This window comes from Marmota flaviventris, chromosome 6, assembly GCF_047511675.1.
Source record: "Marmota flaviventris isolate mMarFla1 chromosome 6, mMarFla1.hap1, whole genome shotgun sequence".
Taxonomy (NCBI): Eukaryota; Metazoa; Chordata; class Mammalia; order Rodentia; family Sciuridae; genus Marmota; species Marmota flaviventris.
Window position 1 is genome coordinate 24219257 of NC_092503.1, and position 21102 is coordinate 24240358.

Consider the following 21102-nt stretch of genomic DNA (forward strand, 5'->3'; position numbering starts at 1 on the left):
GTCATTTGGGGAGGATTTGGCCACTAAAAGGGCACCAGCTACCCATAATGCTATTTCTAAGGGCAATGATGATGACTCAAAAAGTTCAAAGGGTTCCAGTTTTCTATATCTTTTTCTTTTTTTAAACAGAAGATGGTAAATTAAAATTAACTATTATCAATGATAAAGCATTGATCTCAATATAAAAATTATTTTAGCAGTGCAAATTTTTGGAGAAGTATGTCCCAAAGGAAGAGAATGTTCCAAAAAAAAGGAAAGAAATTGGCCGTGATGAAGTGAACTCCAAGATTTCTGTCAATAACATAGTGCATTTATGATAGTCAATCTGAATGGAAGCTATACTATTTATAATTTATAACTATATTTTTGAATTCCAGGTGGTATTTTGATATATTCAGATAATATTTGTCTTTAATATTCAAAAGATGTATAATCATCACAAATCCTGTCTGATGCCTCCCAATGCCATTGAAGGATGACTGAGAGATACACATGCATGCCAATGAAGTATTAACAGTTTATTTGCTTGGCTTGACCTCAAGTACCAAAGCTGATGTCCCTGGAAAACCAGGTTAAACCTAAAGAAGTGCCACCTATTCATCTCAAGTTTGTTTCCATGGGATTATATTTGTATTTCAATTCTCCCTGTTTTACCCCCACACATGTTTACACACGTACACAAAAAGTCCACCTCATATGTAGGTTCTCCCCAGTTTGAAATTAAAAAAAAAAAAAGACATCAGGCAAGAGGAATGATATTTCAGGAGTGAGGAACAAAGAGAACCCTTCTGGCTCACCAGCACCATTGCACTGGTAATGATGGTGGTGTATGTTCAGCCTAGTTGCCACAGGGATGGAGAGGTAAGAGCACCGGAGTAAGAGAGGATTTGTTTATAGCTGTGGGCTGGATCTATTAACAGAGACAGTGTAAGAAGAAATCATTAAGAAAGTCATTCACACAAGATAACCAGGAAGAGCCTCAGCATCTTGCAAATAACTTCCAAAATTGACCACAAATTTTAGCTTAGGCAAATTGCTTCATTCCTCCATGCCTCAGTTTCTGTATTCTTAATGTGTAAAATATTATGCCTATCTTATAGGAAATTACAAAAACTAAATGTATATTTTTAAAGCATTGAAAGTTGCATTTGTCCAAATGAAGTATACTTGACCTTCCATATCTGTGGGTTCTGTACTTTATATATATAAACACCAAATGATCTCTGTATTAGGAACTATGAGACTCAACTTACATATTATGTTGCCAATCCAGAGTTCAAAATTTGGATTTAGCCTGGTGCAGTGGTGTATGCCTATAATTCCAGTGACTCAGAAGAGTGACGCAGGAGAATCACAAGTTAAAATCCAGCCTCAGAAAATTAATGAGACCCCCCCCAATAAATAAATACATACATAAATAAAAGAGCTAGGGATACGGTTCAGTGGTTAAATGTTGCTGGGCTCAATTCACAATATGAAAAAAAAAGTTGAATTAACTTTAATGATGGCCTTGCACGTGCTAGACGAGTGCTCTACCGCTGAGCCACAACCCCAGCCCAAGAGGGTTATTTTTTAAAAGAAGACTGAGATGGTTATGTAATGTTATTTATTTGAGTAACTATATGAATGTTTTTTTAAGGAAAGGGGTTTGAAATTTTTCACATGCAATTTTAAAATTTCCTATTATTTAACAGCACATTGAATCTCAAGGATGATTTGTAATTCTTATATAAATACTTCACATGTACATTGAAAAATTTTTCAGAATTTCACCTTCTATTTTTTACTATATATTATTATGGAAATTTGAGCCAATGGTTTAAAAATACAGAATGTGTTTTCTCTGTATGGAGAGATATTTCTGAGTGATGATGCTCACTCACAAAGAGCAAGCATCTTAGGGAAAATCACAACATTATAATTTTTTCTGAATTAAAGAAAGTAGATCTAGATTTAGTTGAAGGGCATATTGCTTATTTTAAAATGATTAATTTTATTTTAAATATTTTATTCTGAGTAGGAGAGTATAACATCATCATTGTTTTACTCTAACATTCTTCCATAGACAATACTCATGTTTTTGCTTTAGAGAATCTTCAGTCAAAATGTTGAGCATTTAATATCAAAATGTTGATTGAATATTCATATATTGACTAAGTCAAAATATCTTCAACTAAAATGAATATTTTTGAAAAAAACAAAAGCATCCTATTTTTTATGTTCATCCAAATAACAGATCTATAATTTCCAGAAATAAAGAAATAATTGATCATAACCTGAATTGACAAAGAGTGGAACCAGCTTAGTTAGATCTGTGTTTATTGAACATCTTAATAAATGCAACACAAGGCTAAAATTGGAAGTATCCGCCAAAGTTGTCAGAAAATAAAAAAAATAAACAGCTACTTAATTTACAGGCTAAATCCATGTGCTTTGTACAGTGCATGTATGGGTGCATGTGTGTGTGTGTGCATGTGAGCATTTAATATCTTAATTTTAGATCAACTGTGTTGTATGCTTATTATAAAAAAAAGTTGTTATTTTTGCAAAGTCAGTAATGGCCTCTAGTTTATAAATCCAATTTGAGGTTTATTACCTTTTATCTACTTGATTATGACCCTAAAACTCTTTCCCATTATATCTTTCATGACTTAGTTTCTATTTCTTTTTCTCTACACATCACAACAGTCTTTTTTTGCAATGTACTTTATAGACTCTCTCTCTGTCTGTCCTTTAATTAATTAGTCTCAATAATAGTTCTCCACTCATTCTTCTTGACTCCTTAGTTTAAATATGTTTCCTGATACATCTGACATATTGTTATGGCTTCTACCATCTGTAGTTAAATAAATATAAAACTATATTTTTAATCCTTACCCCTACAATGAGCCTCAGATACCATGAATTCAATAATCTAAAAAAAGTATTATTACACCAACACTCCAATTCTAACATATGTAAAAATGAAACCGTTATATTTACACCATTACATCACAGTCCATTCCTTTTGCCTTTCATATTTTAGCCAACAGTGACTCTTTACTTAGGGAAACAACATAGGAAACACTTAGTGAAGACTTTAATCTTCATATTCAGTTGCTCCTGAAATAGGATTGTGTCTGCTTCTCTGAAACCCTCTTTCTTTCCATACTCATTACTACTGTCTAAAGTAATGCCAGTCTTGTGTGAGATTCACAGCAATAATTGAATCACTGTAATCCTAGTGAATCAGGCTGACTCACTCTCATACAATAATACTCATTTTCCTCAATGTATACTTGATCATGTAATTTTCCAGTTAAGTTGTCTCAGTGATTTTCAGTGTCTTCTTCTTAAGATGTCATATAAAGTCCTCCATGGTCCAGAGCTTTGGTTTCATTTCACAGGTCACTCACCCCTCAACCTCTCACCACCTGTGTGCATGTCAGCATCTTAATACACACTATTTTCTTTAAGAAACATGCTTGTCTCTTTGCCTTGGCTTTTATTGCTCTCTCTCAGGGAATCTCCCACCCAAGCCCACTTTTACATATTCTTCATAGCTTATCTCAGGTAGTTCATTCTCTAGTTGTACTTGTTTCAACACTCCATTTTTCAGATTGAGTTAGTGTCCCCCAGTGTCATCATGACTTGTAGCCCTGATTGAATATCATTTCTTTGCCAGTTTCTTCTATTGTCATTCTTCAAATCAAGCCAGTTGTGCAAGAAAAATCTTGGTGTTTAACAATTGCAAGTGAAATGAAAACAACATTATTGAATTGACTGAATTTGTGAATAAGTATCTGTGATAAGTAGTATCAGGGTCCACCAATATAACTACATCTTGGTTTCTAAAATCTGTTAATATATTACCTTACTGCATAAATGTAATGTAATTACAAGCTTCCTTAAGAAAGGGAGTCAGGAGTTTGAAGTTAAGAGGGAGATCTGTGGATGCCACTCACCTGGATTTGAAGATGAAAGCAAGTCAAGGAACCTAGTTTGCCCCTAGGAACTGAAACAAGCAAAAGACAAACCAAAGAAAAACAAAAACAAACAAACAAACAAAAAAGGAATTCCTCTCAGTTTTTCAAAATTCTTGATTTTAGCCCAGCGAAACCCATTTCTAATTGCTGACTTCCAGAATGATAAGATACTATGTGTTGTTTTAAGCAACAAAATTTATGGCACTTTGTTACCACAAAAATGGAAAATAAGCACAATAGTGTATATTTATTATATATAAGTAGAACATTTAAAAATACAAGAACATGTCTATTCTTTGATGAAAACAATTTGAGATGAGTTAACCAGTATATGTTACATTCTTTGGTCTTTATGCCCAAGTAGAATGAAGAAGTCATTCTTCATTCATGGGAGAAGTCACTATAATTTAAAAAATACAATTTTAGATTACAAAACAGTTTAAAACTTTCCAAATTAAGCTATTTCATTTTATTAACAAGAAAGGTAGATCTCAGAGAAGTCACTGGTTTACCTAAGGATGCACAATGAGTGAGTGAGTGACAGTAGCAACAGAACTTCTGGTCCCCATTTTCACCTTCAATCTTTTGTATTGGCTGCAAAATTTTTTATCCTCTCCACTGGAGGATTTGCTAATAATTTGCTCAAGTTAAGAAAAAAAAATGTGAGTTATGTAATATAATCTAGAAACCTCTGAAGTCCTAAAATAAAGGACTAATACTGAAATTTAAGTGTTAATGATGTTTCCATGTAACTGTAGGTGATAGCAACACTGCAAATTTAGATATATCAATTTAAAAAGGTAGAGCTAGTCTCTTTATTCTGATTAGGGTGGTCAGACATACAGGTCACCCAACTAAATTTGAATTTCTGGCACAACAATTAGTTTTCTATAGGGATGTCCCAAATTTCACATGGGACACACTTACTTTAAATTCATTTGTTGTTTATATAAAGTTCATATTTAGCTGGCTGCCCTATATTTATATTCGGTAATTGATAACACAAAATTAGCTTGGTATGTCACTGAGATGCAAGGGTATAGTATTTCATTTCCAAGGTTTTAAATATTTAGGATTTAGATATGAAATCTACTTTATTTTAAATGTAGGCAATTTAGGTCAGTATCCAAATTGATTTTATGCTTCGATTGTCTAAAGTAGACCTAAAGGTTAATTTGTTTAGGTATTTGAGGAATGATCATGAATAGAACTACATTTATAGAATCTTCTATCTAGTGAATTTTTAGAATGAGCATGTGACCCTAGTTTTTTTAAGACTGCTATGGAAATGACATTCCCTTGACTTAATGAGAAAATACTATTTGATACATTGATTGTAAAATAGTTTAAATTTGGTGAAGGAAAATTTCAATGTAACACAAGCATTTTATCATGATAACAGTAATGGATTTTTAACTACAGTTAAATAAGTACCAGTTAGCTTCTAACTTATGCACTCTTGCAGACACAAAATTCCCCCACCTTGAGCAGGTACTTATTTAGGAATGCCTCTTTCCCTTCATCTCATATAAAAGCCAGAAAATTAGAGGATCTTTTTGGAATTTGTTTCTCAACTAATGGCATGTTCACTAAGATCTCTCCCTTTATGGATGATTAATTTAGAATCCAGTGTGACAATTCTGTCTGCACGAGATGTCTTATTCTCTAGCATTCATAAGCATTTGTTTCTTCTCTACCAGAACAGAGTCAGTTAATGATGTCCATAATGCTCCATCAATATGACTTAAATTCAAAGATGTTTGCATGTGTAATATTCACGCTGGAAAAAAGTGATAATTAAGAGTCTGAAGTACAAAAGGGTAATGCACTGTCCTCTTGCTCAGTAGGGAAGTTCATTAGCAGTGGAATCATGTCATTTGCCCATCTGTTCATAATTGCATTCACCCCAGGAACTAAGTGAAGGAAGTGACATCACATGGTCCTTATATACACAAGTTCGTAAATCACATGTATGTTCTTATCTGCATGGATGACTAGAGGGAGAAAAAAGCAAAACAACAACAACAAACTTCATGAACAACAATAACAACTAATTGAGTCTTTTTCAAGCTTAGCACAGGCAGATGACCTCATTAATTCTGTAATCCTGACAAGATATTCTATCTCTAGGAAGTCTCACAGAAAAATAAGACACTGCTGCTTGTGTGTGTTATCAAGGCCATATTGTGGGGGTAATTATCTTTCAACTGGTTGGAGACACACCTCTTGTTTGTATGTCCTAAACATCGGGTGCTTAGCAGCTGCTGTAATATCAATAGAAGAATGAAATAGGCCCTCATTAGATTAGCACTGAGCTTATTGCTGGTGCCAGTCTCATTATTATTGGTGACTAAACTGGCAGATTGTCAGGATGCCTCATGGCGAGATGAGCTTTTGCAGCTCTTTGTTTGTAGTTATTATAAACAATGAAGTGAAAGCAATCCCTTGGGCATAGTCATGTCTCAGAGGCTTTTCTGTGTGTAGCAATCAGCTTGCAAAGGCAGCATTGGTAAACAACTTCTTATTTTAAGGAATGATATTAATTAAAGCATGGAGTGTGGTTTGGAAAGAGAACTTGTTAATTATTTAATGTCACCTGCTCTGATCAGGCCCACCAGTTGAAAGACATATGTGTGTGTGTGTGTGTGTGTGTGTGTGTATGTGTATGTATATATATATATATATATATATATATATATATATATATATCCTCAAATATGTTTTTCCTGTCATGTACACCAATGAAAATACAGACTTCCAAGTGGTGAAAGCCTGTTTTTCATTTTAAATAATCTGCAAATGTGAGACATTACATCATAGTCTTAAATGCAAAACAGATTTTCTTACTTTCTTTGGAAAACAGTATTGAATCCAAAAACTGCATTCTGCTGCCTTGCAAACTAGTTAGAATTAGTTAGGTCACAGGCTAGAATTGTCAATGTATCTCTAAAATAATCCAAGAGAATTTGGCAGAGAGTGTCATTGTGTATTTGACATGAAGTGTGCAATTGTGGTTGAAATACTCGAGTTAATGAAAATATTTGTCTAATTTAAATGAATACACGGTTCAAACAATACCCATAATATTTTAAATTTTAAATAATTATTAAATAAAAAACATTTCACCTCAACTTTTCAGCATTCATATACATACAAGGTAAATGTCAAATTGCTTTAACCAATTCTAGGAAATAAAAAACACATTTTGCATATTTAAGTATTTCTAAGGCTTCTTAGTGTTAAGTACAGAAATACCGATTCCACATTCTCATATCTGTAGAGAAATAGAAATTTTGGGAGTCTAAATCATCGAATTGGTTTGTTATTATTCTCTAAGTGTAAGGCAAACTCAAGAAGATTTAATATTTTTACAGCAAAATATCTATAAATAACTCCAGAGCCATTCTGATCCTCTGATGTTAGTTCATTAGGATTTTATGTAAATTACTGTCATCCTGTGAGACTTACCTTTTCCAGAAGAACATGGATCTCTATGACAAAGGGAAATAAGCCATCCAAAAAATGAGGCTGAGATTTCAACCATTTCCCAAGAGATCATAATGAATGCACCATAGATTTTAATTTGCACTATTTGGTTTTGCCCTTATATAGAAGCAAGAGCTGGCAATTCAAATCATGTTTCCACAGAGTTTTGATGATGCTGGAACTTTCCTTCATTTTCTGGTCTTCTCCCAGTCGTCAGCAAGCACCAGGATTAAACTCATTACTATTTTACTGTAGAATTACCTTGGCAAACTCTCAAAAAATTCCTACAACAAGATCATCTCCTGATGACTTATCTCTTTATAACTGAATCCTATGACTTTCAGAAATCATTGGATCACAGGAGGGATTTGCCTGAAAGATAAAGCAAGTTCCTTCTTTTTACAGGGTCATAAGACATTCATTTTACCTTGGATATCCACTTTAACAGTCATCCTCTATTTATACATTTTAAACCATATAATTTAAGTTATGAAAACATCTTCAACAATTCTTTCCTCCAGTACATTTTAAAATTTCCTCTCAATATGAATAAACACTTTAAAGACATGCTTTTAAGTCGTTGCTTTAGGATCAACTTTTCTGTAATTATAGAGTTGTTTAAATACATTTTTAATAGTCAATGTTGTTTGGATGGGTTGGAAATAACAAAAACATGATAGACAATAAATTTAAATAATTGAGATCAAGAATAATTTGAAAAATGTACAAAAGTGTGACTTTAGAAAATTATATATAATCAAAGAACTATATTAATGTGCAAGAAATTTTGTTCTCTTGTATAGAAAATTATCAGTGTCCTCTGAATATTGTAAGTTTTGGTTGCATTTTGGCTGACTTTTAGATAGAGATATTGGTACAGGATAGATAGATAAATAAACATAAATACACACTTGTAAATGCTAATGATTTTTATGAGCAGTCTCTCACTAGTTCGCATAAACTACCTTGAGGAATATTTGAACACAAATGACTTTTTCTAAATACCTCTAATAATGAAAAGATATAGCTATCTAAACACTAGTATGATTCTATAGTTCTCCCAAATTTGGAAAATCTGCATTTCTTCAAAACTGTTGGAGGAATATAAATAAACATTCTTGCAAAGTATTGAAATTTTTTTGCCCAAAATTAGTGTAATAGGTATTAGGAATAATTTCCTCCAGTTTAGGACATTGGCCATAAAAGTATAAAAAGTCGTTAAATTTACTCTTCACTTGAACTCAGTGAAATTTATATTCACTTATTTTGAATTAAACTCATAATTAGTACAGGTTTTACTTTGTTGTTTAGGAATGTGTGTTTGCATGTGTGTGTGCGTGTTTTAGAAGGAGAGTGTCCTAAATACTTTGAAATTGTATATTTTGACACATGTGTAATTCAAAATTAGTGTGTTTAGCATTCTTTCATGCTTCCTCTGAGTTAGAAATAAAAAGGATTTTAGCCTCTTAACTAAATCCTTTCCAGTTCCTAAGCCAATGAAAACTAAGTCTAGAAATATGATCTTGCTCCAATTTTTGAATAGGGGTTTCTAGTAAAGGAGTCAGTAAGATTTTCCTAGGTAGAACCACAGGTAAATCTTTTCAGTTTTGTGGGCTGTCAGGCTTCTAACAACTGCTCAATACAAACTAATAATAATAATAATAATAATAATAATAATAATAATAATAAATAGTAAAAGCAGTCATGAAGGCTAAACAAATGGCATTTGTGTAATTCAATAAAATTTTTATTGTAGACTCAAATGAAAATTGAATATAATTTTCATGAGTCATGAAATAATGCTCTTTCCTTGATTTTCAAAAACTATTTAAATATATTTTTTTATAAATTTAGCTCATGAGTCATACAAAAACAGATGGTGGTAGGATTTGAAATGTAGATCAGAGTCTGTTAACCCCTACTTTAGAGTGCCTAGTGTGCCTGTGTTTTCGGGGGAGGGGTGGTTCTGAGCCCCAGGGGCCCAAGAAGTCTATAATGTACAAGTCCTTAGTCTCATGCAAGAATTTCCAAAATGAGTTCTTAGCCTATGACTTCTAGTCTAGCACTTTTCAATCTGTAATGGTGGTGGGATGCTAGGAGCAAGTAATTCTCCATCTATGGGCCATGTTTCTACTTACAGAAGTTGATCTTCTGGGAACTCATTCACTAGCTCAGAAGACTACTAAAGCTCAGTAGCAGCAATGATTTTGCCTGCGTGCAATAGATTCTCTGCATCGTGTGAATGTTTGGTTTGGTTTATTTCTAGGCTCTTTTGACCTCATCTCATATTATAAGAGTCATTTGTGGTTTTTGAACTACCCAGAAGGTTGATGAAGATGTTAGTTTCTCACTGTTATCATCTGTATTAGTTCTAATTTAAACCTCTATCTGCTTAACCTCTTTGGTTTGTTGATGTGCAAGCATAAATTGTGAGGATTGTTAGGAAGAGTACACATAATGATTGTGGGAAATCTTTACCCACTGATGTCTCTTGTGATATTAATCTGTTGGTCTCTTAAGTGTCTTATAAGAGAATGGGTTCTGGACTCAGGAACTTGTGGATCAAATATTATTTTTGCTACTTATTTGTTTTGTGACCATAGAAGTAATATTTGCTTCTATGAGCAAATGAGTATAATACTCATTTCCTCAATGGTGAAGTGGAAATGCGAATACCTCTACCTTACTGTAAAGTTACATTAAATGTTATAAGATTTGGCAAGTGATACATGTTTCTATTCGTTTTCTGTCTTTGCATTAAAAAGTAATGAGAAATTTAGTTGCTTGAAACAATTCATGTTTGTTATCTGATTGCTGAGAGCCACGGCTGAGTCTGTATGGCCCCTGGCATTTTGCCAACAGTATTGATTGACAGGCGAGGCATTACTATCCGCCTCTGCCGCAACTTTTGATTTCTCGCACTATTTTGGAGTTCTCGTGGGGATATCCGGGGATTCCCCGAGAGTTCCCATTGGTTGGGGAAGTGCAGGAGGAGGGATTTCCAGGAGAGATATTTCCGGCTGGGGGTTCCTGGACAAGCCTCGTGGCAAGTTCGGGAGGATTCCCCGGCAGCTGTGTGAAGTGTTTTCCTGCAGTTTAAAAATAAAGTTTGTTCCTGCTTCAGTGGCTCATGATTTGTGCCCAGCCAGACTGCGGCATTTGGTGGCCCGTGCGGGGAACGTCTGAAGCTTCGGGGTAAGTGAAATTGCTTGCCCCTAAGGGAAGGCGAGAGAATGGGTGACCATTTTAAAAAACAATGTGTTCTTGTTTTGATTTGTTTTGTGTTTGTTTCAAGCTGCCTATCCCTAGAATTTTCTCAGGCAGATTGGGAAAAATGGTTGGCTCAAGGTTTGAAGTTGTTCGCCCCTGAGGAAGAGATAGAAATAGACCACAAATGCACATATCAAGAAAATAGGAAAATTGATACAACGATTTTTTGTTCCGTTTTTGTTTCATTCTGTTTCGGTTTTGTTTTGTGTTATCTTATTGGGTTGCGTTATCTTTATAACAGATTAGAAATTAGTAAAAAACAAACTGAAAGAGTGTTAAGTAAATTGTTAGAGGTTCAGACCATGGAGAAAGACATTTTAGATCAAGCAAAAGAGAAGGTCTCTCAAGCTAGTCAGACAGAGGAAGAAAATTTAAAGGAAGAAAGCTTAGAGGAGAAACAGCTATTAGGGAAAAAGCTACAACAGGAGGCTGCTACTAACACCATTCTATCATCAGAGGGCGTAATTCAACCAACAGCTCCCCCTATGGAGATAGCTGAGTGGCCCTCAAACCCCGTAGTTGATAGATGGGATCCTGAGACAGGACCTCAAAGATTAGCATGCCCTGTACTTGAGCAGGCAGGAGGGCAGCGAATTCACCGTGCTTTAGATTTCAAAACAGTGAAGCAGTTAAAGGAGGCTGTAACAACCTATGGTCCTCAAGCACCGTTCACAGTAAGCATGGTCGAATCCATTACCAACTTGGACATGACTCCAGCAGATTGGGCTAGTATGTGTAAATCTGTGCTAAATGGAGGACAATATTTGTTATGGAAGGTTGCCAATGAGGAATTTTGCAGGGAGACAGCTAGACGAAATGCAGCAGCCGGTTACCCTCAAAGAAATCTAGATATGTTGTTAGGAAAAGGACCTTATGAGGGTCAACGGCAACAAATTGAATATGATCCTGGCGTATACGCACAAATTGCTGTAGATGCGGTTAGGGCATGGAAAACTTTACAGGGGCATGGAGGTTTACAAGGTCAATTATCTAAGGTAATACAAGGAACTAATGAACCTTACGCTGAATTTGTAGATAGGCTTATTCAAGAAGCTTCCAGAATTTGGGGGGATACAGAACAGGCAATGCCATTTATAAAACAACTGGCTTATGACCAAGCAAATCGTTGTTGCAGAGAGGTCATTAGACCATGGAGACATGAAGATTTAAACACATATATTAAATTATGTAGAGACATTAATGAACAAGGGCAAGTCTTAGCAGCAGTACAACAGGCTTTAGATGCCAGGCCAAAAACATGCTATAATTGTGATCAAACAGGACATTTTAAAAGGAGTTGCCCCATAGGAGGAGGGTTTAACAAAGCTAGATATCAAACAAATAGAATACTGGGTATTTGCCCACGATGCCGTAGAGGGAAACATTGGGCTAATGAATGCCGTTCTCAAACCACCATAGAGGGTATTCTGTTATCAAAAAACAGACAAGGACCAAGTGTTTACCCATGATATCGTGGAGAAAGGCATCGAGCTCCATTGTCAAAAAACGGACAGGGGGACCCAATGCTCTGGGGCCCACGACCACAAATGTATGGGGCACTGGAGGAACCCAGAAACACCATGGAGGAACCCAGCAACACCATCAGGGTAGTGCCCAGGACACATTATCCATCAGATCTCTCATCAGACGAACCAGAGGGAGCACAGGGTTGGACATCTGCGCCTCCGCCAGAGCAGTACTAACTCCAGAGATGGGAGTTCAAATCATTCCCACAGGAGTAAAAGGACCTCTTCCCCAAGGAACAGTAGGCTTATTGTTAGGACGCAGTTCTTCTACGCTAAAAGGACTTATGATAAGTCCCGGGGTAATTGATCCCGATTATGAAGATGAAATAAAAATTATAGCTAGTTCTCCAAAGGATATATCAGTAATTTCACCAGGAGATAGAATAGCACAGTTATTAATAATACCCAGCCTACATGATAAATTTTCCAGTAGTACTATAGAAAGAGGTTCCAGGGGATTAGGCTCCACAGGTGTAGATTGAACTATGCTGTCTTTAAATTTAGATTCTCGCCCCATGCTAAAACTAAATATTCAAGGACATGAATTTAATGGGCTACTGGATACAGGTGCAGACCTTAGCATCATATCTCGTCAAGAATGGCCAAAACATTGGCCATTACAACAAGCCACTCAAACGCTTCGAGGCCTAGGAATAGCAACTAATCCCCATAGAAATGCAATGGTATTAGATTGGAAGGATCCTGAAGGATGCGAAGGAACTATACAGCCATATGTATTGGATCATCTTCCTATAAATTTATGGGGACAAAATGTCCTAGATCAATTAGGTTTGACATTAACAAATAACATCAATCCAAATGCGCCCACTATTAGGGCTAAACAAGGTTTCAGGAAAGAGAAAAGATTAGGAGAACAAGGCATAGCAGCACCCATTCAAATAGATCAGGGAATAAATAGACATGGACTGGGTTTTCAGAAGGGGTCACTGAGGCAATAAAAATTACTTGGAAATCAGATAGACCAGTATGGGTTCCTCAGTGGCCCCTGACTAAAGAAAAGATACAAGCAGCCCATGACCTGGTCAAACAACAATTAGCGGAGGGACATATACAACCTTCCGTATCTCCTTACAATACTCCCATTTTTGTCATTAAAAAGAAATCTGGTAAATGGAGATTATTGCAAGATTTAAGAGCCATTAATAATGAGATGGTTATTATGGGACCTGCTCAATCGGGGATTCCTCAATTGTCTGCTTTGCCAAAAACCTGGTATGTTTTAGCTATAGATATTAAAGATTGTTTTTTTTTCAATTCCAATTCATCCTGAGGATAGTCCACATTTTGCATTTACTATCCCTGCACTGAATCATGAAGGTCATGATCAGAGATATGAATGGAAAGTACTCCCTCAAAGGATGGCTAACAGCCCAACTATGTGTCAAATTTATGTTAACAAAGCAATCCAGCCACTTAGAAATCAAAATCCTAAACTACAAATATTTCACTATATGGATGATGTATTGTTAGCACACAAAGATAAAAACACATTGCTAGAATGTTATGCCACACTTACAAATTTATTAAAAAATTATAATCTACAGATAGCAATAGATAAAGTACAATTAAATTTTCCAATTAATTATTTAGGAGTTCTATTATCCTCAACCATGGTCCGTCCACCAAAAATTCAAATACGAGTAGATCAACTCAAATCACTTAACGACTTTCAAAAGTTATTAGGAGACATAAATTGGATAAGGCCTTATCTAGGCATACCAACAGGAGATTTGGTACCTTTATTTGATATCCTAAAAGGTCCATCAGATCCAAATTCACCCCGCATGTTAACGCCTGAAGCAAGAAAGGCATTAAAAATTATTGAAACATATATGGAAAATATGCATTTGGATAGAATTGATATAACTTTGCCTTTATTGTTTATTGTAATACCAACAAAAAATATTCCTACAGGAGTATTTTGGCAAGAAGGTCCATTATTGTGGATACATTTATCTTATTCTCCTAACACTATTCTTACTAGGTATCCTGAGGCTATAGGACAATTAATACTCAAAGGAATAAAAGCAGCAAAGGGAGTGTTTGGAATTTCTCCCAATAAAATTATTACTCCATATACTATGGATCAAATTGATGAGTTAGCTAATGAGTTAAATACTTGGGCAATAATCATGTGTAAATCTAATGTTTCATTTGATAATCACTTACCATCTAATCCTTTGTTGTCTTTTTGGTCTTCGCATCCTGCAGTTTTTCCAAAAAGGACAACAAAAACCCCTATCATGAATGCTCCAAATGTATTCACTGATGGGTCAAATAATGGTACACCAGCAGTAGTTACCCCTGATCAAACTTTTACATTTTTAGTACCCAAACAATCAGCTCAAAAGGTAGAGCTTAATGCAGTTTTACAAGCTTTTGTGATATTTAAAGATTCTGTATTTTATTTATTCTCTGATAGTCAGTATGTACTTAAAGCTATAGTATCCCTTGAAGATGCTGGCAGGATTTCCCCTTCCTCTACTGTTTTCTCTTTGTTTTCTGCTATACAAAGTCTAATCTGGGACAGAAAAGATCCATTCTTTATAGGACATATCAGAGCACATACAGGATTGCCTGGAGCCCTTAGTTTGGGCAACGATTTAGCAGATAAAACTACACATGACATACATATTTTCTCTACACTAGAAGAAGCTACACATTTTCATAATAGGTTCCATGTCAATGCTAATACTTTACAAAAGCGCTTTAAAATAACTAAGGAACAACCTAGACAAATAATAAAACAATGTCAAAATTGTGTGACCTTTTTACCACGAGTTAATCTTGGAGTCAATCCTAGAGGACTGATACCTAACCATATTTGGCAGATGGACGTCACACACTTGCCACAATTTGGAAAATTAAAATATTTGCATGTTACAGTTGATACTTCTTCCGGATTTTTGATGGGCTCCCTTCATTCTGGAGAAAAAACTAAAGATGTTATAGCTCATTGCTTACAAAATTTTGCCACTGTGGGCGTTCCAAAACAGTTAAAAACAGATAATGGTCCTGGTTATACTTCTACCTCTTTTAAACAATTTTGCTCATCATTTGGCATTACTCATATAACAGGAATTCCATACAATCCACAAGGACAAGGCATACTTGAAAGAGCTCATCAAACTATTAAAATGTACTTACTAAAGCAAAAAGAGGGAATTGGAAAGGGGTATATGTCACCCAAAGATAAACTTAAAATAACCCTTTTTACTCTAAACTTTTAAAATTTGGATTCCTCAGGGCTTAGTGCTGCGGAAAGGCATATGTGTCCAAAAAATGTACATAAGCCTAAGGTACTTTGGAAGGATATTCTAACAGGACAATGGAAAGGTCCTGACCCAGTGATTGTCTGGAGTCGGGGTTCTATTTGTGTTTTTCCACAGGGAGAACAGCAGCCGATTTGGATTCCAGAGAGATTAACTAAAACAATTTCTACAGGCCAAAAGGAAGATGATTTGACTCAAATCCATAACAGCTGATATCCAGAACTCCAGTTTGGCTATTCTTACATCTACGACAATGATTAACCAGGATGCTTTTTTCAATATTTATTTTATTATTTGCCTTTTCCCACATCATAAAGTTCTATTTTATTTTTGAGCTCATACAGACCTAGGTTAATGTTTTTATGATCAGTTTTATTTTTTGACTGTGGAGTTTTTAAGCATTGCAATGGAGATTTCACCTAGGTAAAGCTTCAAGGCCTTTACTATTGTCTTAAGTGTTGTATGTTATGTGTGCACACTTCTGTTTTGTGTTGTATGTCTGTATGTGCATATGTCCATATATCATATATGAGGAGCGCTCATGAATAAATGGATCTGAATTTTTTTATTCACGTGATTTTAATGGTTTAATTTAGATTGGGTAAACAGCTGTTGAAAATTGTTTTTATATGTGAACAAATAGGAGGTTAACAGATCTGTTTGTTTACTTTCACCTTTCCTTCTCATTATATTTAATAATTCTGTTCAGGATAATGTAAATTGTTCAAAAAATTGTTTTCTTAGTGCCTGTTGGAATGTTACATAATTTTTTTCTTAGCATCATTGCCAGAATTCCTATCTTCATCCCAGTGCCAGTGAAGACAAAGATAAAACCAAACTACAGCTTCTTCGATAGTTATCACAACAAACTGTAAAAACTGATGCATCAATGAATAATAACTCCACAAGTAATGCTCAATTAAGGAGTCGATTTACTTTGGGAGGAAATGGACATATTGACAGATTCCTCTGCTTTGAATTGCTTGCAGACCTTGCCTGGACTATGTATCACTTGTATGCATTGTGAACTATCTGTTGGTACAGCGAATTGTGGTAGTGCTGGAGTATTTTTGCTGATGGTGTCACCGGTGGTACAATTTTTCAAAGGAGCCCTCAATTGGCTTAGTGTCATGGCATTTTGCATCCTCCTCCCTTCTACTAGTGATGGTCTAAAATTTGGGGGCCAACAGAGGTGAGGCGAAGAACCTCACCCCCCCCCACTGGTGCAAAGGCCTATCCACAAGTATGGCTGTATGCTGGACCGGTAGTCAGTGACGGGTATGATCCAATTGCAGTGGTACCAACCTAAGACAGGAGGCTAACGCCTAGAGGTCAGTTCATCCGATGACGGGTAAGGACCATATGTTGAATTGGACTGCCTAACAGGCACGGTCCCTAAGCCACATTGCTTGTTGTTTAATTAAACAAAAAGGGGGAGATGCTGAGAGCCATGGCTGAGTCTGTATGGCCCCTGGCATTTTGCCAACAGTATTGATTGACAGGTGAGGCATTACTATCCGCCTCTGCCGCAACTTTTGAGTTCTCGCACTATTTTGGAGTTCTCGTGGGGATTTCCGGGGATTCCCCGAGAGTTCCCATTGGTTGGGGAAGTGCAGGAGGAGGGATTTCCAGGAGAGATATTTCCGGCTGGGGGTTCCTGGACAAGCCTCGTGGCGCGTTCGGGAGGATTCCCCGGCAGCTGTGTGAAGTGTTTTCCTGCAGTTTAAAAATAAAGTTTGTTCCTGCTTCAGTGGCTCGTGATTTGTGCCCAGCCAGACTGCGGCATCTGATGACAAATGTTTTATGCAGGTTAAAGGCTCTGCACAGTTTAACTGAGACTTCTGTTTTATGATGTTGCTAGGTTGTGACTCAGATGTCACCTAGAGCTGTGGCTTGTTCAGATGCTTGACTTGGGGAGGAACCATTACCAAGCCCTATTGAGTTTTGGTAGAATTCAATACCGGTGATTGCAGAACTAAGGATTTCAGTTTTTTCTCATCTCCTGCAGTTAGTTCCTTGCAATGGTGGCTTCTCAAACATGACCACTTGTCTCATGACAGTGTACCTCTGCAAAGCAAGCAGGGAGACTTCAGAGAAAGTTGATACCTCTCTTCTAGGCACTTTCATCTGGTCATTTGCTCTGAACTTTGTGTTCATATTATCCCTTACATCTCTTTTAAAGGACACACTTGTGCCAACTTTCACCAATTCTAATTCACTAAGTCTAGGATAGGGGCTAAAAATGTGAATTTTAGACAATCCCTTTAGTTTTCCTAATGGAAGTTATCCAAATAAGATATTTGAAAGAATAATGAATCTGATGGTTAAAATAAACCTGCTTGACTTGTCATTTTTGTGGTCAACAAGATTGTGCCACATAAGTTTGTGTCTATCTGTCTGTCTGTCTATCTATCTATCTATCTATCTAGTAATGGATTCAATAAGAAGATAAAGAAATATGTACCTAATAGTAATAATTCTTCTTATTCATAAAACTCCCTATGCCAATGCATGAAAAGCTCATTATACATCCTATATAAAAATATTAAGGGAAAGGCCTCCCCATAACACAAATGAGAAGAGAAAGAATACTGAAAAGGGGAAACTGCAATGTATTAAGTGAACATAATTAAAAATATATTTCCTGTGCTGTATAAAACATTAATAAATTGCCTACAGTATTACTATAAAAGAGCTTAATACTTAATCAAAGGAAATTAGAGTGTATTTAAAACCACTAATAAGAAACCAAGCAAAGAATTGAGTAGTAAGGAAACTATTAGCACTAAATTAAAGATGCATAAACACATTAACTAAATATAGGACTGTACCCTGTGTTTGATTATTTAGAGGCATATTGGAATGTTATTTTCATATGCCTTGTGATCGGAATGATATAAATGGCAAAATTATCCTGTTAGAGTCAATTTCATAGTTAGGCATGCATCCTGGTATATTTTTAAAAGGTCAAATTTCAGAATATTACAAATACAGTTTCAAATTGAACTGCATCTCTTTCTACCTATGTGATGAGATAATATCTTTTTCAGGATATGCATATGTAAAATGACAGTAATAAGTATTGTGGCTTGTGAAAGAAACAAATGAAATAATATCATATTGAGGTATATTGCTCATGAAAACTCTACAATAAATATTGGTCTCCTTACCTATTTTTTCTCTTCCTTGAGTATTATTTATGGGAAAAAGCATACTTTAAGACTTATGATTTTATGACCTAAAATGGAAATTTCTTAGCCTTGATTCTATTTTTTTCATTATTTAAATATTTAATAAAATGAAGACTCCCCTTATGGATATTTCTGTTTCTGTGAGCAATGTAATCTAAAGTTATGACATGCCAATATAATTTCAAATATGAAAATCTGAGTGTCTAGATTGATAAAGATGTTTTTATGCAATGTAAGAGGCAGTGTGAATATCTCAATATAGCTGTATCATTTCCACCTCAATCAGTGAATAATTGAACTTGGGGCACATCAAGGATGCCTTTTTCCTGGTTAGGACTACGTATCTAACGAACAGATGAGGCCCTTGACTCTGTGGTGTTTACACTTAATGGTTGCCCCAATTAATTTTTTCTTAGAAATTCAGTGTTGACCTGACCCCTAGGAGTCATTTATCATTTTAACCACAGAAAATTCATTGAAAATGATGACCTTTTCAATGGTATATCAATTTACTGCTCGACCCATTAAAATCTTGAAAACCCAGTATTTGTGTAGATGCCTCATCCCCAGATGCTGCAAATAAGTTTCTCCCTCAAGTCTTGGATCTGCTGCCATGACAGACATCCGTAAGTCCTTGCCTTTTTTTTATGCAAAGCTAGTGTATCTGACTTTACCCTACCTTCCAAACAACATTATTATTCTCCCCTTCAATTCCCAAGGATTGCTAATCCCTCTTTTTTTTTCTAAGAAAGAGGTACTTGATGAGGTACCTCTAAATTATCCTGTTAGAGTCAATTTCATAGTGAGGCATGCAATTTGATATATTTAAAAAGGCCAAACTTCAGAATAATACAAATACAGTTTAAAATTGAACTCCCTCCCTCTCTTTCTACCTATGTGATGAGATCATATCTATCTTAGAAGCACCTTTTCTTAGAGGTACTTCTAAGAGGTACTTGCTTATGGTACTTGATGCTATCAAGACTTACTCCCAGGAAAATAATTCTGTTTTGTACTTTTCTTTCAACTCTCTGTCCTTATAAGCATGCAGAATTTTGATTAAGTTTTGGAGGTCTATAGGGCTCTCTTTTGACTGTTTTAAACAAGATTTGTTGATTTTTTTTCTTGATATGACCAACACTATGTCTTTAAAAGGTAAATACCATATCCAAAGTAGAGAGCTATAACTCTATTTTATAAGCTTCCTCAATGAGAGAAAAGTATCTGCAAACAAAATATAACCAAAAATGTAATAATAAAATAAACTATAAAATAAAGCAAGATAAAGATTCAAGGTGTATTTACACTTTTGCTATTCTTTCAATAATTACACTATATCTCACATTCCTAAGTAGAAAACTTATCTGAAATGTAACATATTGCTAGGAGAAATATATATGCAAAACAAATCTATTATGATCCCAATAAAATCTGCAGCTTTAAATCACTGATAATTTTATTCACAAACATGCAAATTATGTAGTTCTTTCTAATACTGTCTCATGCTCATCTACCCTCACATGGTGACAGTGAAATTTCTCCATGTCATTTTTGTTTTATTCATCCTAAACATGCCATTATTTGTGAGAATAAATGATGACACTTCATAATATATTCATTTGGTGCAGTTTTCTTACACTTTATAATTTAGTTTCAACCATAATACTGACATCTTTTGCATGCAATATTTAATAACTGGAAGCCTTGGAACTGTGACAAATTAATTTTGGAAGTCAAGAATAACCATGGTCCAAATGATAGCTTCCTGTTCCCAGTTGTACCATGACTGGACAAAACTTTTCATATTTTAAGGTCTAATTGATAATTCCTTTTTACTGGCTTATTAAAGATGGATAATAAGGGATGTTTCTTGAAGTTATACCAACCGGAGTTTGAAGAACTTATTCACAGTAAAATGTATTTTCTGCCCATATTTTATAATAGATTTAAATTTGTAAGTTCAACCATCTCTGTGTAAGATGCACACACACATACATTGCTTACATATGACATACCCTAAAGTTCATATATTTTACGTGAAAGTTTCCATTTTTTTCCCACATCCTCTTAGCCACAACCCAGATCTGAATAGAGAGTTTCTAGCATTCCAGATTCCCCCTTCACTTCCATATCTGGCCAGTAATCCCTATTTTGACCTCATCATAGTTTGATTTTGCCAGTTTCTTAACTATATGTAAATGGAAGGTTTGGATAGTAAGTCTTTGATGTCTGAATTCTATCACTCAACATCATGTCATTGACATCCAGCCTTAGTATTACATGCAAAAATAATTAAAAGTCAGTGCTATATATAATTTCACTACATGAATATGCCACCACATATTTTACATTCAAATTTTGAAAGATAATA